At 37.3% G+C, this 16,524-nt stretch overlaps 1 pseudogene; it reads right to left on the bottom strand.

Annotated features, from left to right (window-relative positions):
• Nucleotides 1-3,287: 3,287 nt before the first annotated feature.
• On the bottom strand, nt 3,288-4,676 carry LOC104098096 (acylsugar acyltransferase 3-like; annotated as a pseudogene).
• Nucleotides 4,677-16,524: the final 11,848 nt, after the last annotated feature.

Below are 16,524 nucleotides of genomic sequence, written 5' to 3'. Positions count from 1 at the left end.
AAATTATTTTTAAAATTTATATATTCTTAGCATATGTTAATTAGTTAAGTGAAATATCTCATGATTGATAAATATGTTACTCATTTTTAGCATCCATGGAGGCATAGCTAAAGAATTACAGGGAGCAGAACCAAGTGACGAACCTCCTCGCAAAGGAAGGAGTTAAGAAGGAAGCTTTTAATAAGACCCAATTTTTGACAGTTTCTCCGGTGTTTACAAATGATGCAGTGTGGGTAGACATCTTAGGAACTGTATTTGAAAGGAAAACTAATATTTATAATATTAACAAAATGCTAAACATTGATGACAATCCCTAAGGGAACCCATCCATGTCTTATAATGATGTAATTTTGTGAATGTTTATATATATATATATATATATATATATATATATATATATATATATATATATATATATATATATATATATATATATATATATATATATAAGTATATCCAGTTAACCAAAAAAAAAGAAAAAAGAACTTGGATGAAGCTTTGGAAGCTCTTAAAATGCCTATAACAAGATCCCAAACAAAGAACTTCCAAACGTACTTAGTGATGCCACGTAATTGGAGCATCAGAATCGGTCAATTGAGCGACGATTTACATGAAAAACTAGCATTCCACCTTAATCTTGTCAAAGTAGAAACAAGTGAGAGTTGATGAGCTTTATTGAACCAGAACATCCGAGTTACATATAATGAAGTAGCAAAGGAGCATAAAAGAATAACTTCCAAAAGTCTAATGTGATCTTTTCTTCCAATTATAATGAAGAGTGGGCCAAAACATGCAGCACCATCCTAGGTATCAAGAGTGCCATAGCCTTTAGTAAATACCTAGGGTTCCCCATCTTCCATAAAAGGCCTACCAATAGTGACTTCCAATTCATCCTTGATAACTTTAACAATAGGATGGCAGGTTGGAAAACCAAGTTCCTTAACATGGCTGGGCGCACCACATTAGCCAAATCATGCCTAAGTAATATTCCCAGCCATGTGATGCAATACATCCAATTGCCTTCCCATGTTACCAACCAAATTGACAGAATCCAAAGAAACTTTATCTCGGGAACAATCCATGCCAAAAGAAAGCTCCACATGGTTAAGTGGGCCACTGTCACCAAGCCAAAGAACAGGGGGGCATAGGCCTTCAACAGGCCCACCTAAAAAACAAGACTTGCCATACCAGCCTAGCTTGGAGACTCTATAATAACACAAACTCCATTTGGGCTAGGGTGCTCACGGGAAAGCACAGTAGAATGAGAAATAGGGCTAAGGCAAAAACAAGAACCTGGCAGTGTGTCCAGGAGGTCTGGAAGATATGCATAAAAGGTTCTGGGTGGGTGGTTCACAAAGGGGATAGGGTTATATTTCTTAGAGACACATGGCTACCTAACATGCAACCACTAGATACAATCCTTAGAGGTACATAGTAACAGAATGACATGAACACCAAGATAAATGCATTGTACTCTATTGGGGTTTGGGATTTCACCTCCATCCACTACCCAACCCTCATGACATCAACATCATAATCCAAAACACCTTCATCCCCAACTCTACCATAGCTGAGGACAAATTCATCTGGAACCTTAGCTCCAATGGGCTATTTAGTGCTAAATCTGCCTACTCTTTTATAGATGCACACATGCACAATGACACTACACAAGAAGATCACTCCAGTTGGATCTGGAAACTAAAGACCCCTAATAAGATTAAGTTCTTTATCTGGCTCATGCAGCAGATTATGTTGCCTACAGGGAACCACTTATACCACATAGGCCTGAGAATCAATCCTAACTACTATTACTGTGGTTCTGGAGTGGAAGACATAAATCATATCTTCTTTGAATGCACAAATGCAAAAGAATTCTGGCAGCAATTGGTGCATCTGTGCAACCATAGGCCAAACCTTAATGTACCACCCTTTTCAATGGCTAACTGGGAAGACACATGACATAAGCTTCAAAATGTTGATTTCAATGCTTGTATCAGTTGGAAACAACTACTGCCTTTCTGCCTATGGGCCATTTGGCTAACCAGAAACTCTAATGTTTTTGATAAGAAGAAGAATCACATTAATGTCAACCAAACCATTGCTAAAGCAATTGAATACCATCATGTAGCTGCCTCATATAGACTTGCCACAAACACTAGGATATTATACCTAAAGTGCCAACCATTAGGCAGGGTTTTTTTATAAGTTGAACACTGATGAGGTTGCATGCATAAATACAGGAAAATGGGGTATTGGGGGGGAGGGGGGATTCAGAAACAACAGAGGTGACTGGGTTTTAGGCTTCATGAAGGGCCTCCCAAACACTGATAGTCTAAGGGAAGAATTTCATACCCTATGGATGGGCCTTAAAGTAGCCCTCGAACAAGGCTTATCACCCCTTGTGATAGACACTGACTCTGAAATGGTGCTGAAAATATTGAAACATAGTAATTTGACTCATAATCCCATAATCTCTGAATGCAGGTATCTGATGGAGCAACTAGGGAACCCAGTAATAGGCCATAGCTATAGGGAACAGAACCAAGTGGCGGACCTCATCGCAAAGGAAGGAGCTAAGAAGGAAGTTTTTGATAGGACCTAATTTTTGGCAGTTCCTCCGGTGTTTGCAAATGATGTCGTGTGGACAGACATCTTAGGAACTTTATTTAAAAGGAAGACTAATATTTGTAATATTAACACAATGCTAGACATTGATGACAATCCCCAAGGGATCCCATACTTGCCCTATAATGATGTAGTTTTGTAAATATATATATATATATATATATATATATATATATATATATATATATATATATATATATATATATATATATATATATATCAAGTAAACCAAAAAAAAAACAAAAAAAAAGAACTTGGATGAACCTTTGGAAGCTCTTAAAATGCCTATAACAAGATCTCAAACAAAGAACTTCCAAACGTACTTAGTGATGCAACATAATTGGAGCATCAGAATCGGCCAATTGAGCAGCGATTTACATGAAAAACTAGCATTCCACCTTAATCTTGTCAAAGTAGAAACAAGTGTTAGTTCATGAGCTTTATTGAACCAGAACATTCGAGTTACATATAATGAAGTAGCAAAAGAGCGTAAAAGAATAAAACAGTATGAGACAAGATTCACAGAATTGTCACCGCTAAGCAACTTTTCTGATCCCCACTGAGAAGGAGAGGGTACGGAGGTAATATAAAACAAGATACCGATTTGGTAGAAGTTAATATAGACAACTGAATTGAAAAGATAACTTGGAGAATCACACAACTTTAAGAAAAATAACTTGAGGATATGAAGATTACACATAATAGCTTGGCAAGATGGTTTTTAGCTTATTCCGGTGAGTAAACAACTGGATAAGCAAATTCTAGGAGCTCTTTGTTACTCTGAAATATCAACATATCAGCTTCTCTCAAAGTGATTAATGTATTTATCCCTTCTCCACTTGGATTATCCAAGAAAACAATGTTGTTTTTCATTGGACTTCTCGCTAAGGTCACATTTATGGGCTTACCCCATCCAAAATCAATCTTATATAATCCTAGATTGCACAAGCTGCTGTACATATAAGGATCATATTTCTTCTCTATTATTATGTTAACACCCGCATTGATTGATTCAAGCGCGTGTAAGGCTATCTTATCTGAACTCATATCCTTCAACATGTTTCGTTGATGTTGTTTAGCCTTTCGTAGTTGAGCAACGATGTGGGGCAATTGTATCTCATCTTCTGTCGTTGTTGCTGAGTTAAGGAAACAATAAGCATTTCCAATGGTGTTTAGGGGAAAATGAGGGTGTAAATTCATTAAATGAGTCACTAAAGATGGTCTGAACAAGCCGGAATTCGCCATAGATACTGACATTCCACATTTATGAACAAGTGCTGTGGCAACTTCGATACGAGTTAGATTCTGCACTTCTGAATTAGTTGAAACGATATCCTTGAGTTTGCCTAAACTATAAGATGAGATATTGAACATTCTTGACACGCATTGTTCACGAACAACATTAGGTATTACTGGAGGATCATCCATCGGTGGGAAAAACGAAGCTGCATCAAACTGAGTAGATGGTTCGAAATCCAACTCTCGAGTTGTAGCAGCCCAATCATTAAGGAACTTCGACAGATTATAGCCATCAGCAATCTTGTGCGATATACATATACTGATTGCTATTCCACCACAAACAAAATGGCTTAATTGAACCACTAGTGGAGTTTGGTCAAAGGAACTACTCCAAGGTAAATCTTATGGGAAGACTATATCTGTAGCATCATTATAAGGGTGGTTGAGAATTTCAGACATTGGACAATTGACTCGGACGTTTAAATACTCAACACCAACATCATTGCAATCAACATATTTATTACCCTTTATTCTTCCGGCAAAAGGATAATAAGAGGATAATACTTTTGAAAGGGAGTTTTCAAGAATCTGACTTATGTTGTTATTTGCAGGTTTAGAGTAGAAAGCGGCAATTGGTGCATATATAGAAAGAGAGATTTGATCAAGGAAAGAGAGATTGTGTCGTCTAAGTAAAGGAGTGGGGAAAGAAGGCTTAATGATCTTTTGAGATACAGAAAGAATCCTAGACGCGGCCATTTTAGCTCTCTTTCTGTGAGCTACTAGCAGGGGATCTCCTTCTACAGATATATACAGAGGCGTTGGAGTTTGAAAATGGAAGCTGGTTAATATTCAACAACAGCTGAGCAACAAAATAATTTTAGGAAAACGGTCCAAATTTGCCTTCTGCTTTGCAAAAATGTCTAGATATACATTTACCTCCTATAAAAGTTGGGTCCATTTATAAAAATTACCCTTATTTGCATCTAGGGGAGGCAAACGAGCAGGTTAAAAATAAATAGTAAAAAAAAGCTGATCAACCCATATTTAATACGGATAGAAAATAGATTAACCCAACGGATAATATGAATATTTATATTATCCATGGCTTCTTGAATATATTCACGTTTGAAAGAATTCCTAATCTCTCAAACTTGAAGAATCCCCAATTTGAGTCTTTGCAAATGTAAAAATTAAACCCAAAGGCGTACGATAAAGTTCCGAGGGAGGTTTTGTGGAGATATTTGGAGGCTAGAGGTATACTTGTTGCCTACGTTAGGTTGATTAAGGACATGTATGATGGAGTAAAGACTCGAGTGAGGACAGTGGGGGGACTCGGACCATTTTCCGGTTATGATGGGGTTGCATCAGGGGTCAGCACTTAGCCCGTTTGTTTTTGCTCTGGTGATGGACGTACTGACGCGCCACATCCAAGGGGAGGTGTCGTGGTGCATGTTATTTGTAGATGATATTGTATTGATTGACGAGACGCGAGACGGTGTGAACACGCAATTAGAGGTATGGAGGCAGACCCTGGAATCTAAAGGTTTCAAGTTGAGCAGGACCAAGACAGAATACTTTTAGTGTAAGTTCAGTGGCGAGACTCTAGGAGGGGAAGGGAAGGTGCGACTGGACTCGCAGATCATCCCTAGGAGAGAGAGTTTTAAGTACCTCGGGTCTGTTATTCAGGGGGATGAGGAGATTGATGAAGATGTCGCACATCATATTGGGGCGGGATGGATGAAATGGAGACTCGCTTCCGGTGTTTTGTGTGACAAGAAGGTGTCACCGAAACTTAAGGGTAAGTTCTATAGAGTGGTGGTCAGACCAACGATGTTGTATGGGGTTGAGTGTTGGCCAGTCAAGATTTCTCATGTCCAGAAGATGAATGTACTAGAGATGAGGATGTGTGAGATGGATGTGCGGGCACACCGGGTTAGATAGGATCAGAAATGAAGTTATTCGCGATAAGGTGGGTGTGGCCTCTAGACAAGATGCGGGAAGCGCGGCTTAGGTGGTTTGGTCATGTGAGGAGGAGGAGCACAGACGCCCGGTGAGGAGGTGTGAGAGGTTGACATTGAAGGGCCTACGGAGAGGTAGAGATAGGCCAAAGAAGAGGTTGGGAGAGGTGATTAGGCAAGACATGGGGCAACTTCAGCTGACCGAAGACATGACCCTTGATAGGAAGGTTTGGAGGTCGAGAATTAGGGTAGTAGAGTAGGTAGTGTAGAGTGTTCATAACATTAGTATTGGCACGCAACCTCGTTTTCTGTTGGTAGGTTTTTATGACTAACCGTTGTTTTCTTTCATTGTTGATTACTTTACTGTCTTGTTTTATTCTGCTTTTATATGGCTTTTTGATACTGTCCCTTCTTACGTATATTTTCATTAATGTGGTACTTATACTATCCTGAGCCGAAAGTCTATTGGAAACAACCCCTCTATCCTCACAATATAGGGGTAAGGTCTGCGTACACACTACACTCCCTAGACCTCACGGTGTGGGATAATACTGGATATGTTGTTGTTGTTGTTGTTGTTGTTGTTATATTGATTATCCATTTTTGAGGTAAATAATATGGACCAATTCTTAAAAAGTTTATTATTCAACTAATTTTTTAATGAATAATGTGAGCACCTAATTTTTGACTACACTTGAATTTTTATTACCTTCTACTATGTAAATATTTTTAGAAATTTACTATATATTTTTTAGCTTTGTTACACTTTTTTGTATAGGGTAAAAATTAAAAATAATTTAAAAAGGTCAATTATTACTATTAGTATTATTTTTATTTTTATCTTTATTTTAAAATAAAATAAATTAAAAAATCGAAAAAATAATTTTTTTTTAATTTTCGGATGGGAATAAAATAATAGGTAAATTAAAAGTATGTAATTAAAAAGTAAAAGTAAAAGTAGGTGAAATCTTTAATAAAAAAGAAAAAAAAAGTGGAAAATTAAAAAAATAAAAGTAAAAGAATGTGAAAATTTAAAAAATGAAAAGTAAAAGAAAGTTGGAATTAAAAAATAAAGTAAAGGTAGCTAAAAATTTAAAAGAAAGAAAAGTAAAATAAGTGGAAAATAAAAAAAGTAAAGTAAAATAAGTGAAAAATAAAAAAAAGTTAAAATTTAAATATAATAAAAGTAAAAAATGGGAAATTAAAAAATAAAAGTAAAGAAAAATGGGGAATTAAGAAAAATGGGAAGGGGTATTCTTTTTAATTAAAAATAATAAAATAAAAAAAATCTAAAAAAACTCTGAATTTTTTTTCTATAAATAGAAGAGAAATGTGAGGAGGGAGGGAGAAGGATAAAAAAATAAGGGAGGAGGGAATTGAGAGAAATTATTTTTTCTTCTTCTTTTACGCTAAGGGAATTTTTACTCGTGTCATTCTTTCTTCGTCTTTCTTTCAAACAATCCATCAAGTCATTATCCAAAACCCAACAAAAATACTTCATAACATACTTTTTTACATGTCAAATAGTGGAGTCAATAGTTGAGGTCGAAGATTCCGTTGGAGCTCCGTTCACTAGGTTTGATGTTATTCGTCGCTTATGCTTGTTCGACGTTCGTCTGAGTTATTGTACCTGTTTTTGGGGACTCATTTAATTAAAAATTTTGCATTAAAGGTTTATTCTTTCCTCTGTTCTTTTTATCTTATTTCATGTGATCTTATTTATTTTCTTTTAAACTTTATAAATAATAATGTAAGTTAGTCCTTAAATGGAGTATATGCTTAATCATGTTTTTAGAAATATGGTATTCAAACTTGCTTTTAAAGTTGGGAAGATTTGGTCCTTAATGAGTTTGGGCTTCAATTGTTGGGTTGTAGGGTACTGGTATATTATGGTTTATTTATTCAAATATCTAAAATCATACACTTCTTCTACAAGTAATTCCATAATTCATGGCCTTCACAATAATCTCAAACTTAGGAAAGAAACAAATCATAAATGCGCTAGAATGCTTTAGGCGTACTCTTGATTAATTGAATCATCGTGATTATGTATACGTTCGCATGACATAATTACGATTCCCAAAACTAAAACCAAGGTATGCGTTCGCGCAACTTTGGGGTGAAACAACCTTAAATATAATAAAAATGCTATTAATTGCATACACATGCACGTGATATGATTTTGGCACAATAAACAAAACGGATTCACACATGTGATTCGTTTCAAAGATAATTCTATATTTTAATATATAAGCGGATAGATAAAATATGAAAACCAATAAATCACAGTTTATCTAAAATTAATTCAAGCCAAGTTATAGTCAATAAAGCGACCGTGCTAGAACCACGGGACTCGGGGAATGCCTTACACCTTCTCCCCGGTCAACAGAATTCCTTACTCGGGTTTTATTTTCGCAGACCAATAATAATAGAGTCAAACTTTTCTTTGACTAGGGATTCAAATAAAATGTGACTTGAAACACTCAAAAAATTAATTTCAAGTGGCGACTCTGTAAATGAAATAATCTTTATTCAAATTTGTCACTTTAATTAGAAAAATTCTTTAACCCACAACAATCCATAATACATATCTTTTAGGGTAAAAAGGAGATGTGAGTGTGTGATAAATAATATGGATGAATAACTATTTTTTTATTCATTTTACCATTACTATTCTCTTTCGATATCTTAATCTTTTAACTGACTTCGAAATAGCAGTAATAGTTTTAGTTACAGCAAACAAGAAGAATCTACGTTAATTCCAACATTAATAAATGTTTTCCGTGTGATAAGGGGAAAGGCTCATTAGTTATGATCTATGTGCAATATAAAAATTTACTTTTAATCATGACTTACCTTCTGATTTGGTCTTTTTTTTTAGTGCCTTGTTCTAATTCAAGTGCTTTTTATAAACTAAAATTAAGTAGTATTTCTTTAGTTTTGAAGTCTTACATACCAGCTGTAACAGATTTTCTTGGCGTCCATATCTATTTTTCAATGGCAGTAACTTGGTTTCATATCAGAAGACAGCTGGGAAATGAATACTTGCCCGTTTGGATATAAGAATTTTTTTTTTTTTTTTCAAAAAAGTTTTACTTTTTTTCGAAATCAGCGTTTATTCATAAAAAATTTAATTTTCACGAAGATGCATTTTGAAAATTCCAAAAAACTGTTTTTCAAAATTTTCACTCAAATCACTCACAAAACTTCAAAAACAACCAAAAATAATATTCATGTCCAAACACAACTCTAAATTTCAAATATCATTTTCACTTAAAAAAAAATTCTCCCTACTTTGAAATTTTACAATTCTTTATGTCCAAACGCCCACTAATAGCTATTGAACAATTAAACACCCAAGGTCAATTGAATAAATTTGATTCTGTGAGAACACTTCAGCAACCTACCTTACATATAGACTTCATACAATTACTGCAAAGAAAATATTTTGGGAGGATATGAACAAGAGTTAATTAGATACACTTTTGAAGTAATTGGCTCCAGACAGCTTAGTGGTACTAACTAATCAACGTGTAAATTTACTTTAGATACTTAGGTAAAATTGAGTGACTTTTAGTTATAACTTTTTTATGACTTTTGTGATATTTAAGTGGAAGGGGAGTATTGGCGTAACTTGTAAAGTTGCAGCCATATAACCAAGATGTCACAGATTCGAGCCGTGGAAATAACCTTTTGTAGAAATATAGAGTAAAACTGTGTACAATAGACCCTTGTAGTCCGACCCTTTCCTGAACCCTGCACATAGCGCTTAGTGCACCAGACTGGCTTTTTTGTGATATTTAAGTAAAATTAAGTGATGTTTTCATTAAAAAATAGCTCAACGACTTTTGTACAATAAAATAAAAATTACGGGTAATTTCAGAGACCTCCCTCCAGGTTTCGCCCTATCACACTGACCTCTCTTGTGGTTTACAATATTACGACTACCTCTCTTATATTGATTTTCTTGTAACCATTCTTTAAACTTATTTAAAATAAATATAAATAAGTATAATAAAATATAATTTGTCATATTTGCCCTTTTTAATGTTAATTTCTTTCAACTAGAGAAATTACTTTGAATTTAATTACTCGAGTGTTAGAGAAAGTTTGATTTTTCTTGTCATCAAAATGATCCTTGAAAACAACATAAGAACTAATGAAACCGACGTAGCCGCTATTTTGTTTGGATATGTTTGGAATATTATTGAAAAATAAAATAAATAAAATGTGAATAGACTAATGCCGAATATTAATAACGTAGCTTCGTAAATGTTGTCGCCAACTCTGGCCTTTTGTCATGAGCATATTATATATTTGCAAGTCAAGTTACTGGGATACTGTGACTACCTCATTCCATATACATTTTATAAATTGGATAACCTTCTTCAGTAATAACAACAAAATATATTTTAGTAGTTTTGTTACATAGAATAAATTAAAAGCTTAACAATTATAGTCTATTTGTAGTTTAAAATATCATCTCGTTACTAAAAGAAAATATACAGGTAGGGTGTATATAGGTTGGTGGTACATATTTTTTAACATTAAAAAGGGTAAATCTGTTAAATTGTATTTTATTTATATTTATTTATATTTATTTTAAATGAGTTTAAAGAATGGTTACAAGAAAATTAAAATAAGGGAGGTAGGCGTAATATTGTAAACCACAAGGGAAGTCAGTGTGATAGGGCGAGAGGGAGGTCTCTTAAATTATCCGTAAAAATTAATCATCCAGCAAAATTACCCAAGTTCGTTTTTTCCAAGTCTTTTTTTCCTTTTGATTTGTTTCTCGCTCTCTCTCCTCATTTTTTTCTTTTTCCTTTTCTTATTTTAGAATTTAGACTGTTCCAAATTTGTAAATTATAAAAAAAATCTGCGCACGTTCTAAACAGTTGACTTCTAGATATAGGTAGATCTAAAATCATGAAATGGCTGAATAAAATTTGTTTTCTTAGCTGAGCTGTTGATTAGATTTGCGGAATCGGCAGTATATGTTAAACTTGAACTAAAAGACGACTTTGACTTCAGTAGTTTCTATAACTATAGTATATTTCAGCAACCAAATAATTAATAACGAAAAATCATTGTAACGAAAACAAGGCTAATAATTTTTTGGCCAATTGTTTTTTAACTGTAGTGTTTGTTTGATTGTTTTTGAATTTTCAAATTTTTGGTTTGTTTGATGGTTTTCACAATAAAAGTTTTCTATTCCAATTTGAGTTTTAGACTTACTTTTATTGTGATGATTTAAAGTTGTTTGATAGTTTTCGAAAAAAAGAAAAAGAAAAAAAGAAGTTACTGCCCTTTTTAATCAAAACACTGATTTTTTTCATGTTTTCTCAAAATTACTTTATGATAGCTAGTTAGAACGGCAACTTTTAACGATATGAATAGGCAATTTTATTAACTAAAATTAGAATTATTCCAGATGAATCCGAAATTCGTGTAATAGTTTGCTATATTCTAACTATCCCAAAACATGTCCCAACCCCTCAGGTATTATCTCAAACCATCCATACAAGTCACAAACAATTTTAAATCGACAGATAAATAAGTCCATAACTCAAATTGGAATGCAAATATGCAAAATTAACAAGGGGTCGGATATTTACACTAGTAAAATTATAAGGAAAGATTACAGCAAAACTTTTTATAGTATAGCAAAATTAGGCATAAAATTTATTGAGAAGTGTTACTTTGTATACGGTCGAAATAGATTTCGGCCTTAGCACGTCCGATCGAGTTCGAATGATGATCTATCGAAATAAGATCCCGAAGATGGAACAAACTAACCTCGAACCCGGGGAGGTCGATCCGTGTCGAGTTCGATATCATTATCAAGCTCGAATCGAAATCGAACCATGATGTAGAGTAGATCTATCATACTGATAATTCAGAGACCAACCAACATTGACCTCGAATCAATTCGAGGGCTCGAGCCAGGATCGGGCTCGAGCCAGGATCACGAGTTCGAGCCGAAATCAAGCTCAAACCAAAATCGAGGGTTCTAAGCAAGATCGAGCTCGCAGATAAAAGCCGTTGCAATCCCACTAGAGAGAATCTCGGCAGAAATTATGGAAAAGCTGACTTATCATGGGTCTCCCACTGAATGTTTATTTTATTATGCTTAGAGCCAAATCCCTCCACTATAAAAGGGCTTGGTTACCATTTCTGTAAGACAAGTTTTTCTCAGGCTTACATTGTAATAAAAGTGTTCTATTCTTCTACAGTAAAGAATCGTTCTTTCAAATTTCTTAGATAGATTCTATTTGTTGAATCCTAAGATTCATTGTTCCTGACAACCTTATCTATTTCACATTCTCTGCAATCTATATTTACATTTTTATTTATCCTTATATTTTGTGTTAAGTTACGCCACATATCCTCGGAACTGCGTATAAATTCAACTCTATCTATTTTTCGGGTAAACAGTTTAGCGCCCACCGTGGGGGCGAGGATAACAGTGGTTATTTGATATAAATCTGAAAAAACACACCATTGTGCTTTGCGCTTATTTTCGAAAACATTTTAAATTTCGGATCAGCTACGAATAACCACCAATCAAATGGATTCACCGATCGATTACGAAGCCGGCCTTCAAGATGAAACCAACAACTTGGTACCCGGGGCCGGAAGGCCAATTAACGATGGCACCGAGGCTCGAATCGAAGTATCCAAAATTCGAGCCGAAATACCATTGGATGTCAATTCACAAATAGCTTTGGAGGCGAATCAGCGTTCCGAACCGAAAAGAAGCATTCAGGGCGGTACTCGATCTGTAGCCCGAGACACCCAAAATGCAGGGGAAATCGGGGCCAACTTACGTATGATCTTCGAGATGATACAAGCCCAACAAGTAGCGATAGCTCAGCTACAGAGCCAAACTCGTGCACAAAGCAGGCAGGATTCCAATCCACTTCGAGAAGTCACCCCTAGAACAGAGCCTGCCATAGTGAAATCTAACGAGCAAGAATCGGGGACTACTCCCGGAATTACTAAATTGCTCGAGAAACTCACAAAACGAGTCGAAGCCAACGACAAGAGGGGGGAAACGTATAATGCCAGGGTCGATCAAATCCCGGGGGCTCCACCAATGATAAAGGGGCTTGATTCGAAAAAATTCATACAAAAGCCTTTTCCGTCGAGTGCGGCGCCGAAGCCAATCCCCAAAATATTCCGTATGCCCGAAATTTCCAAATATAACGGTACGACCGATCCTAACGAACATGTCACCTCTTACACATGTGCCATAAAAGGCAACGATTTGGAGGACGATGAGATCAAATCCGTGTTGTTGAAAAAGTTCGGGGAGACCTCTCGAAGGGAGCGATGATCTGGTACCACAATTTACCGCTGAATTCCATCGATTCTTTTGCCGTGTTAGCAGATTCGTTCGTAAAGGCACATGCTGGTGCCATAAAGGTTACAACAAGAAAATCAGACCTCTTCAAAGTAAAGCAAAGGGAGGATGAAATGCTGAGGGAATTTGTATCCCGATTTCAAATGGAACGCATGGAATTACCCCCGATCACAGACGATTGGGCCGTACAAGCTTTCACCCAAGGGTTGAATGAGCTATGTTCGACAGCATCACATCGGCTGAAACAAAATTTGATCGAGTATCCAGCGATAACTTGGGCAGATGTACACAACCGATACCAATCAAAAATTAGGGTCGAGGATGATCAATTGGGAGCTCTGTACGGACCCGTTCATCAGAACATGACAGTTACTAAAAACCAAAAGGAGATCGATAGAGAACAAAGGTCGAACAGAGACCGATATTGACCATACGTCGCAGATCGGGTGAACAACAGTTCAGCATGCAATGCAGTTCGGAACAATCGAAGGATTGATCGAGGACAAAATTATCGGGGGCTTATGAGTAAGAGCGGCTTCGATAAATATGCCGATCCTATAGAAGCACCTCGATTATCAGAATATAACTTCAGCGTTGGTGCATCCACCATCGTGTCAGCCATCAGACGCATCAAAGATACTAAATGGCCTCGAGCTATGCAGACCGATCCTGCCCGAAGAAATCCCAATCAAACGTGTGAATATCATAGTACCCATGGCCACAGAACGGAAGATTGCAAGCAACTAAGAGAGGAAATAGCTCGCTTATTTAACAAAGGGCACCTTCGGGAATTTCTGAGTGATAGGGCGAAGAACCATTTTAAAAGCAGGGATTTCAGCAAGCAAAATGAGCAAGAAGAACCGCAGCATGTCATCCACATGATCATCGACGGCATCGATACCCCTCAGGGACCAGTGCTTAAACGCACTAAAACATCGATGGTGAGGGAAAAGCGATCTCGGACTCAAGATTACGCACCCATGGGGACTTTGTCCTTTGATGATGAAGATGCAGAGGGGGTCATCCAACCTCATAACGACGCACTGGTAATATCTGTACTCATGAATAAAACTAAAATTAAGCATGTGTTAATCGATCCAGGTAGCTCGGCCAACATCATCCGATTGAAGGTAGTAGAGCAACTCGGCCTACAGGATCAGATCGTACCCGCAACTCTGGTTCTAAACGGGTTCAATATGGCATGTGAAACCACTAAAGGTGAGATAATCCTTCCAATAAACGTGTCCGAAACCATCCAGGAAACAAATTTTCACGTGATCGAAGGCGATATGAGATATAACGCCCTTTTCGGAAGGCCATGGATCCATAACATGAGAGTTGTGCCTTCGACCCTACACCAGGCCCTCAAATTCCCAACATCGAGAGATGTCAAAACGGTGTACGGAAAACAACCAGCCGCAAAGGAAATGTTCGCCGTCGACGAAGCTAAACCAATGTCCTCACTTTTGCCGATAAAAGGATCGGGCCCAAAAAGAGAACGGAACACCAAATAGCAATCACAAACATCGGCTTCAACCCAGCCAGACAACCAGAAAATCGAAGAGGATGATGATCAAAGGGTCCCTCGATCTTTCGTGATTCCCGATAACTCCGACGCCACCAAATCAACAATCGAGGATCTAGAGCAAGTCACATTAATCGAGCACTAGCCCGAGCGAAAGGTATACTTGGGAACGGGGTTGAGCCCCGAACTCAGGAAGAAACTCGTTCAATTTCTTATCGATAACATTGATTGTTTTGCCTAGTCCTATTTAGATATAACAGGGATCCCGCCGGACATAACGATGCATCGGCTAAGTTTGGACCCCAGGTTCAGACCGGTGAAGCAAAAGAGAAAACCCCAGTCCGAGAGAAAGCACGCATTCATAAAGGACGAGGTAACCAAGCTTCTCAAAGTAGGGTCCATTCGGGAGTTAAAATATCCCGAATGGCTAGCCAACGTAGTTGTAGTCCCTAAAAAGGGAACAAACTTAGAATGTGTGTGGACTATAAGGATTTGAACAAAGCATGCCCCAAAGATTCCTTTCCGCTGCCCAACATCGATCGCATGATCGATGCCACGGCCGGCCACGAGATCCTCACTTTTCTCGATGCCTATTCTGGGTATAATCAAATCCAGATGAACCCGGAGGACCATGAAAAGACTTCATTTGTCACCAAATATGGAATATATTGTTATAATGTGATGCCCTTCGGGCTAAAAAATGCAGGGGCTACTTACCAACGCCTAGTAAATAAAATGTTCGAAGAACAAATAAGAAAATCAATGGAAGTTTATATTGATGACATGTTAGTTAAGTCCATGCGCGCAGAGAACCATTTGACTCATTTGCAGGAAACGTTCAAGATTTTAAGGAAATACAACATGAAGCTCAACCCCGAGAAATGTGCTTTCGGGGTCGGTTCGGGCAAGTTCCTCGGCTTCATGGTGTCACATCGAGGAATAAAGATTAAACCCGATAAAATCAAGGCCATCGAAAACATCGTCGTTGTGGACAGCGTGAAGGCCGTACAAAGGCTAACGGGTCGGATCGCAGCCTTAAGCCGGTTCATTCCAAGATCATCTGACCGAAGTTACAAATATTTCTCTCTACTCAAAAAGAAGAACGATTTTGCTTGGACCCCGGAGTGCCAACAAGCATTAGAGAAACTAAAGCGATATCTATCAAGCCCACCACTACTTCACACTCCAAAAATAGACGAAAAACTTTGTTTGTACTTGGCAGTGTCGGAAGTCGCCGTAAGCGGTGTCCTAGTTCGAGAAGAGCAAGGTACGCAATTCCCCGTTTATTATACGAGTCGAACCTTAGGAGAAGCGAAAACTAGATATCCGCTCCTAGAAAAATTGGCACTTGCACTGATAAGCGCCTCAAGAAAGTTAAGGTCGTACTTTCAATGTCATCCCATATGTGTGTTAACCACTTACCCGCTTCGTAATATTTTGCACAAACCCGAGTTATCAGGCCGACTGGCCAAATGGGCCGTCAAACTCAGTGGGTACGATATCAAATATCAACCCCGCACGGCTACCAAGTCTCAAATTTTAGCAGACTTCGTGGCCGATTTCATGCCAACCCTCGTACCCGAAGTCGAAAAAGAACTGTTGAAATCAGGTACATCATCGGGGGTATGGATTCTTTTTACGAACGGGGCTTCGAACGTGAAAGGGTCCGGGCTGGGCATTGTTTTGAAACCGCCCACGGGTAGCACTATTAGGAAATCTATTAAAACTATCAGGTTGACTAACAACGAGGCCGAGTATGAAGCCATGATTGCAGGTCTCGAGCTAGCTAGAAACTTAGGAGCAGAAGTCATTGA

The sequence above is a fragment of the Nicotiana tomentosiformis genome, chromosome 11 (genome assembly GCF_000390325.3).
Source record: "Nicotiana tomentosiformis chromosome 11, ASM39032v3, whole genome shotgun sequence".
Classification (NCBI taxonomy): domain Eukaryota; kingdom Viridiplantae; phylum Streptophyta; class Magnoliopsida; order Solanales; family Solanaceae; genus Nicotiana; species Nicotiana tomentosiformis.
This window is presented reverse-complemented; position numbering and strand designations above follow the sequence as displayed.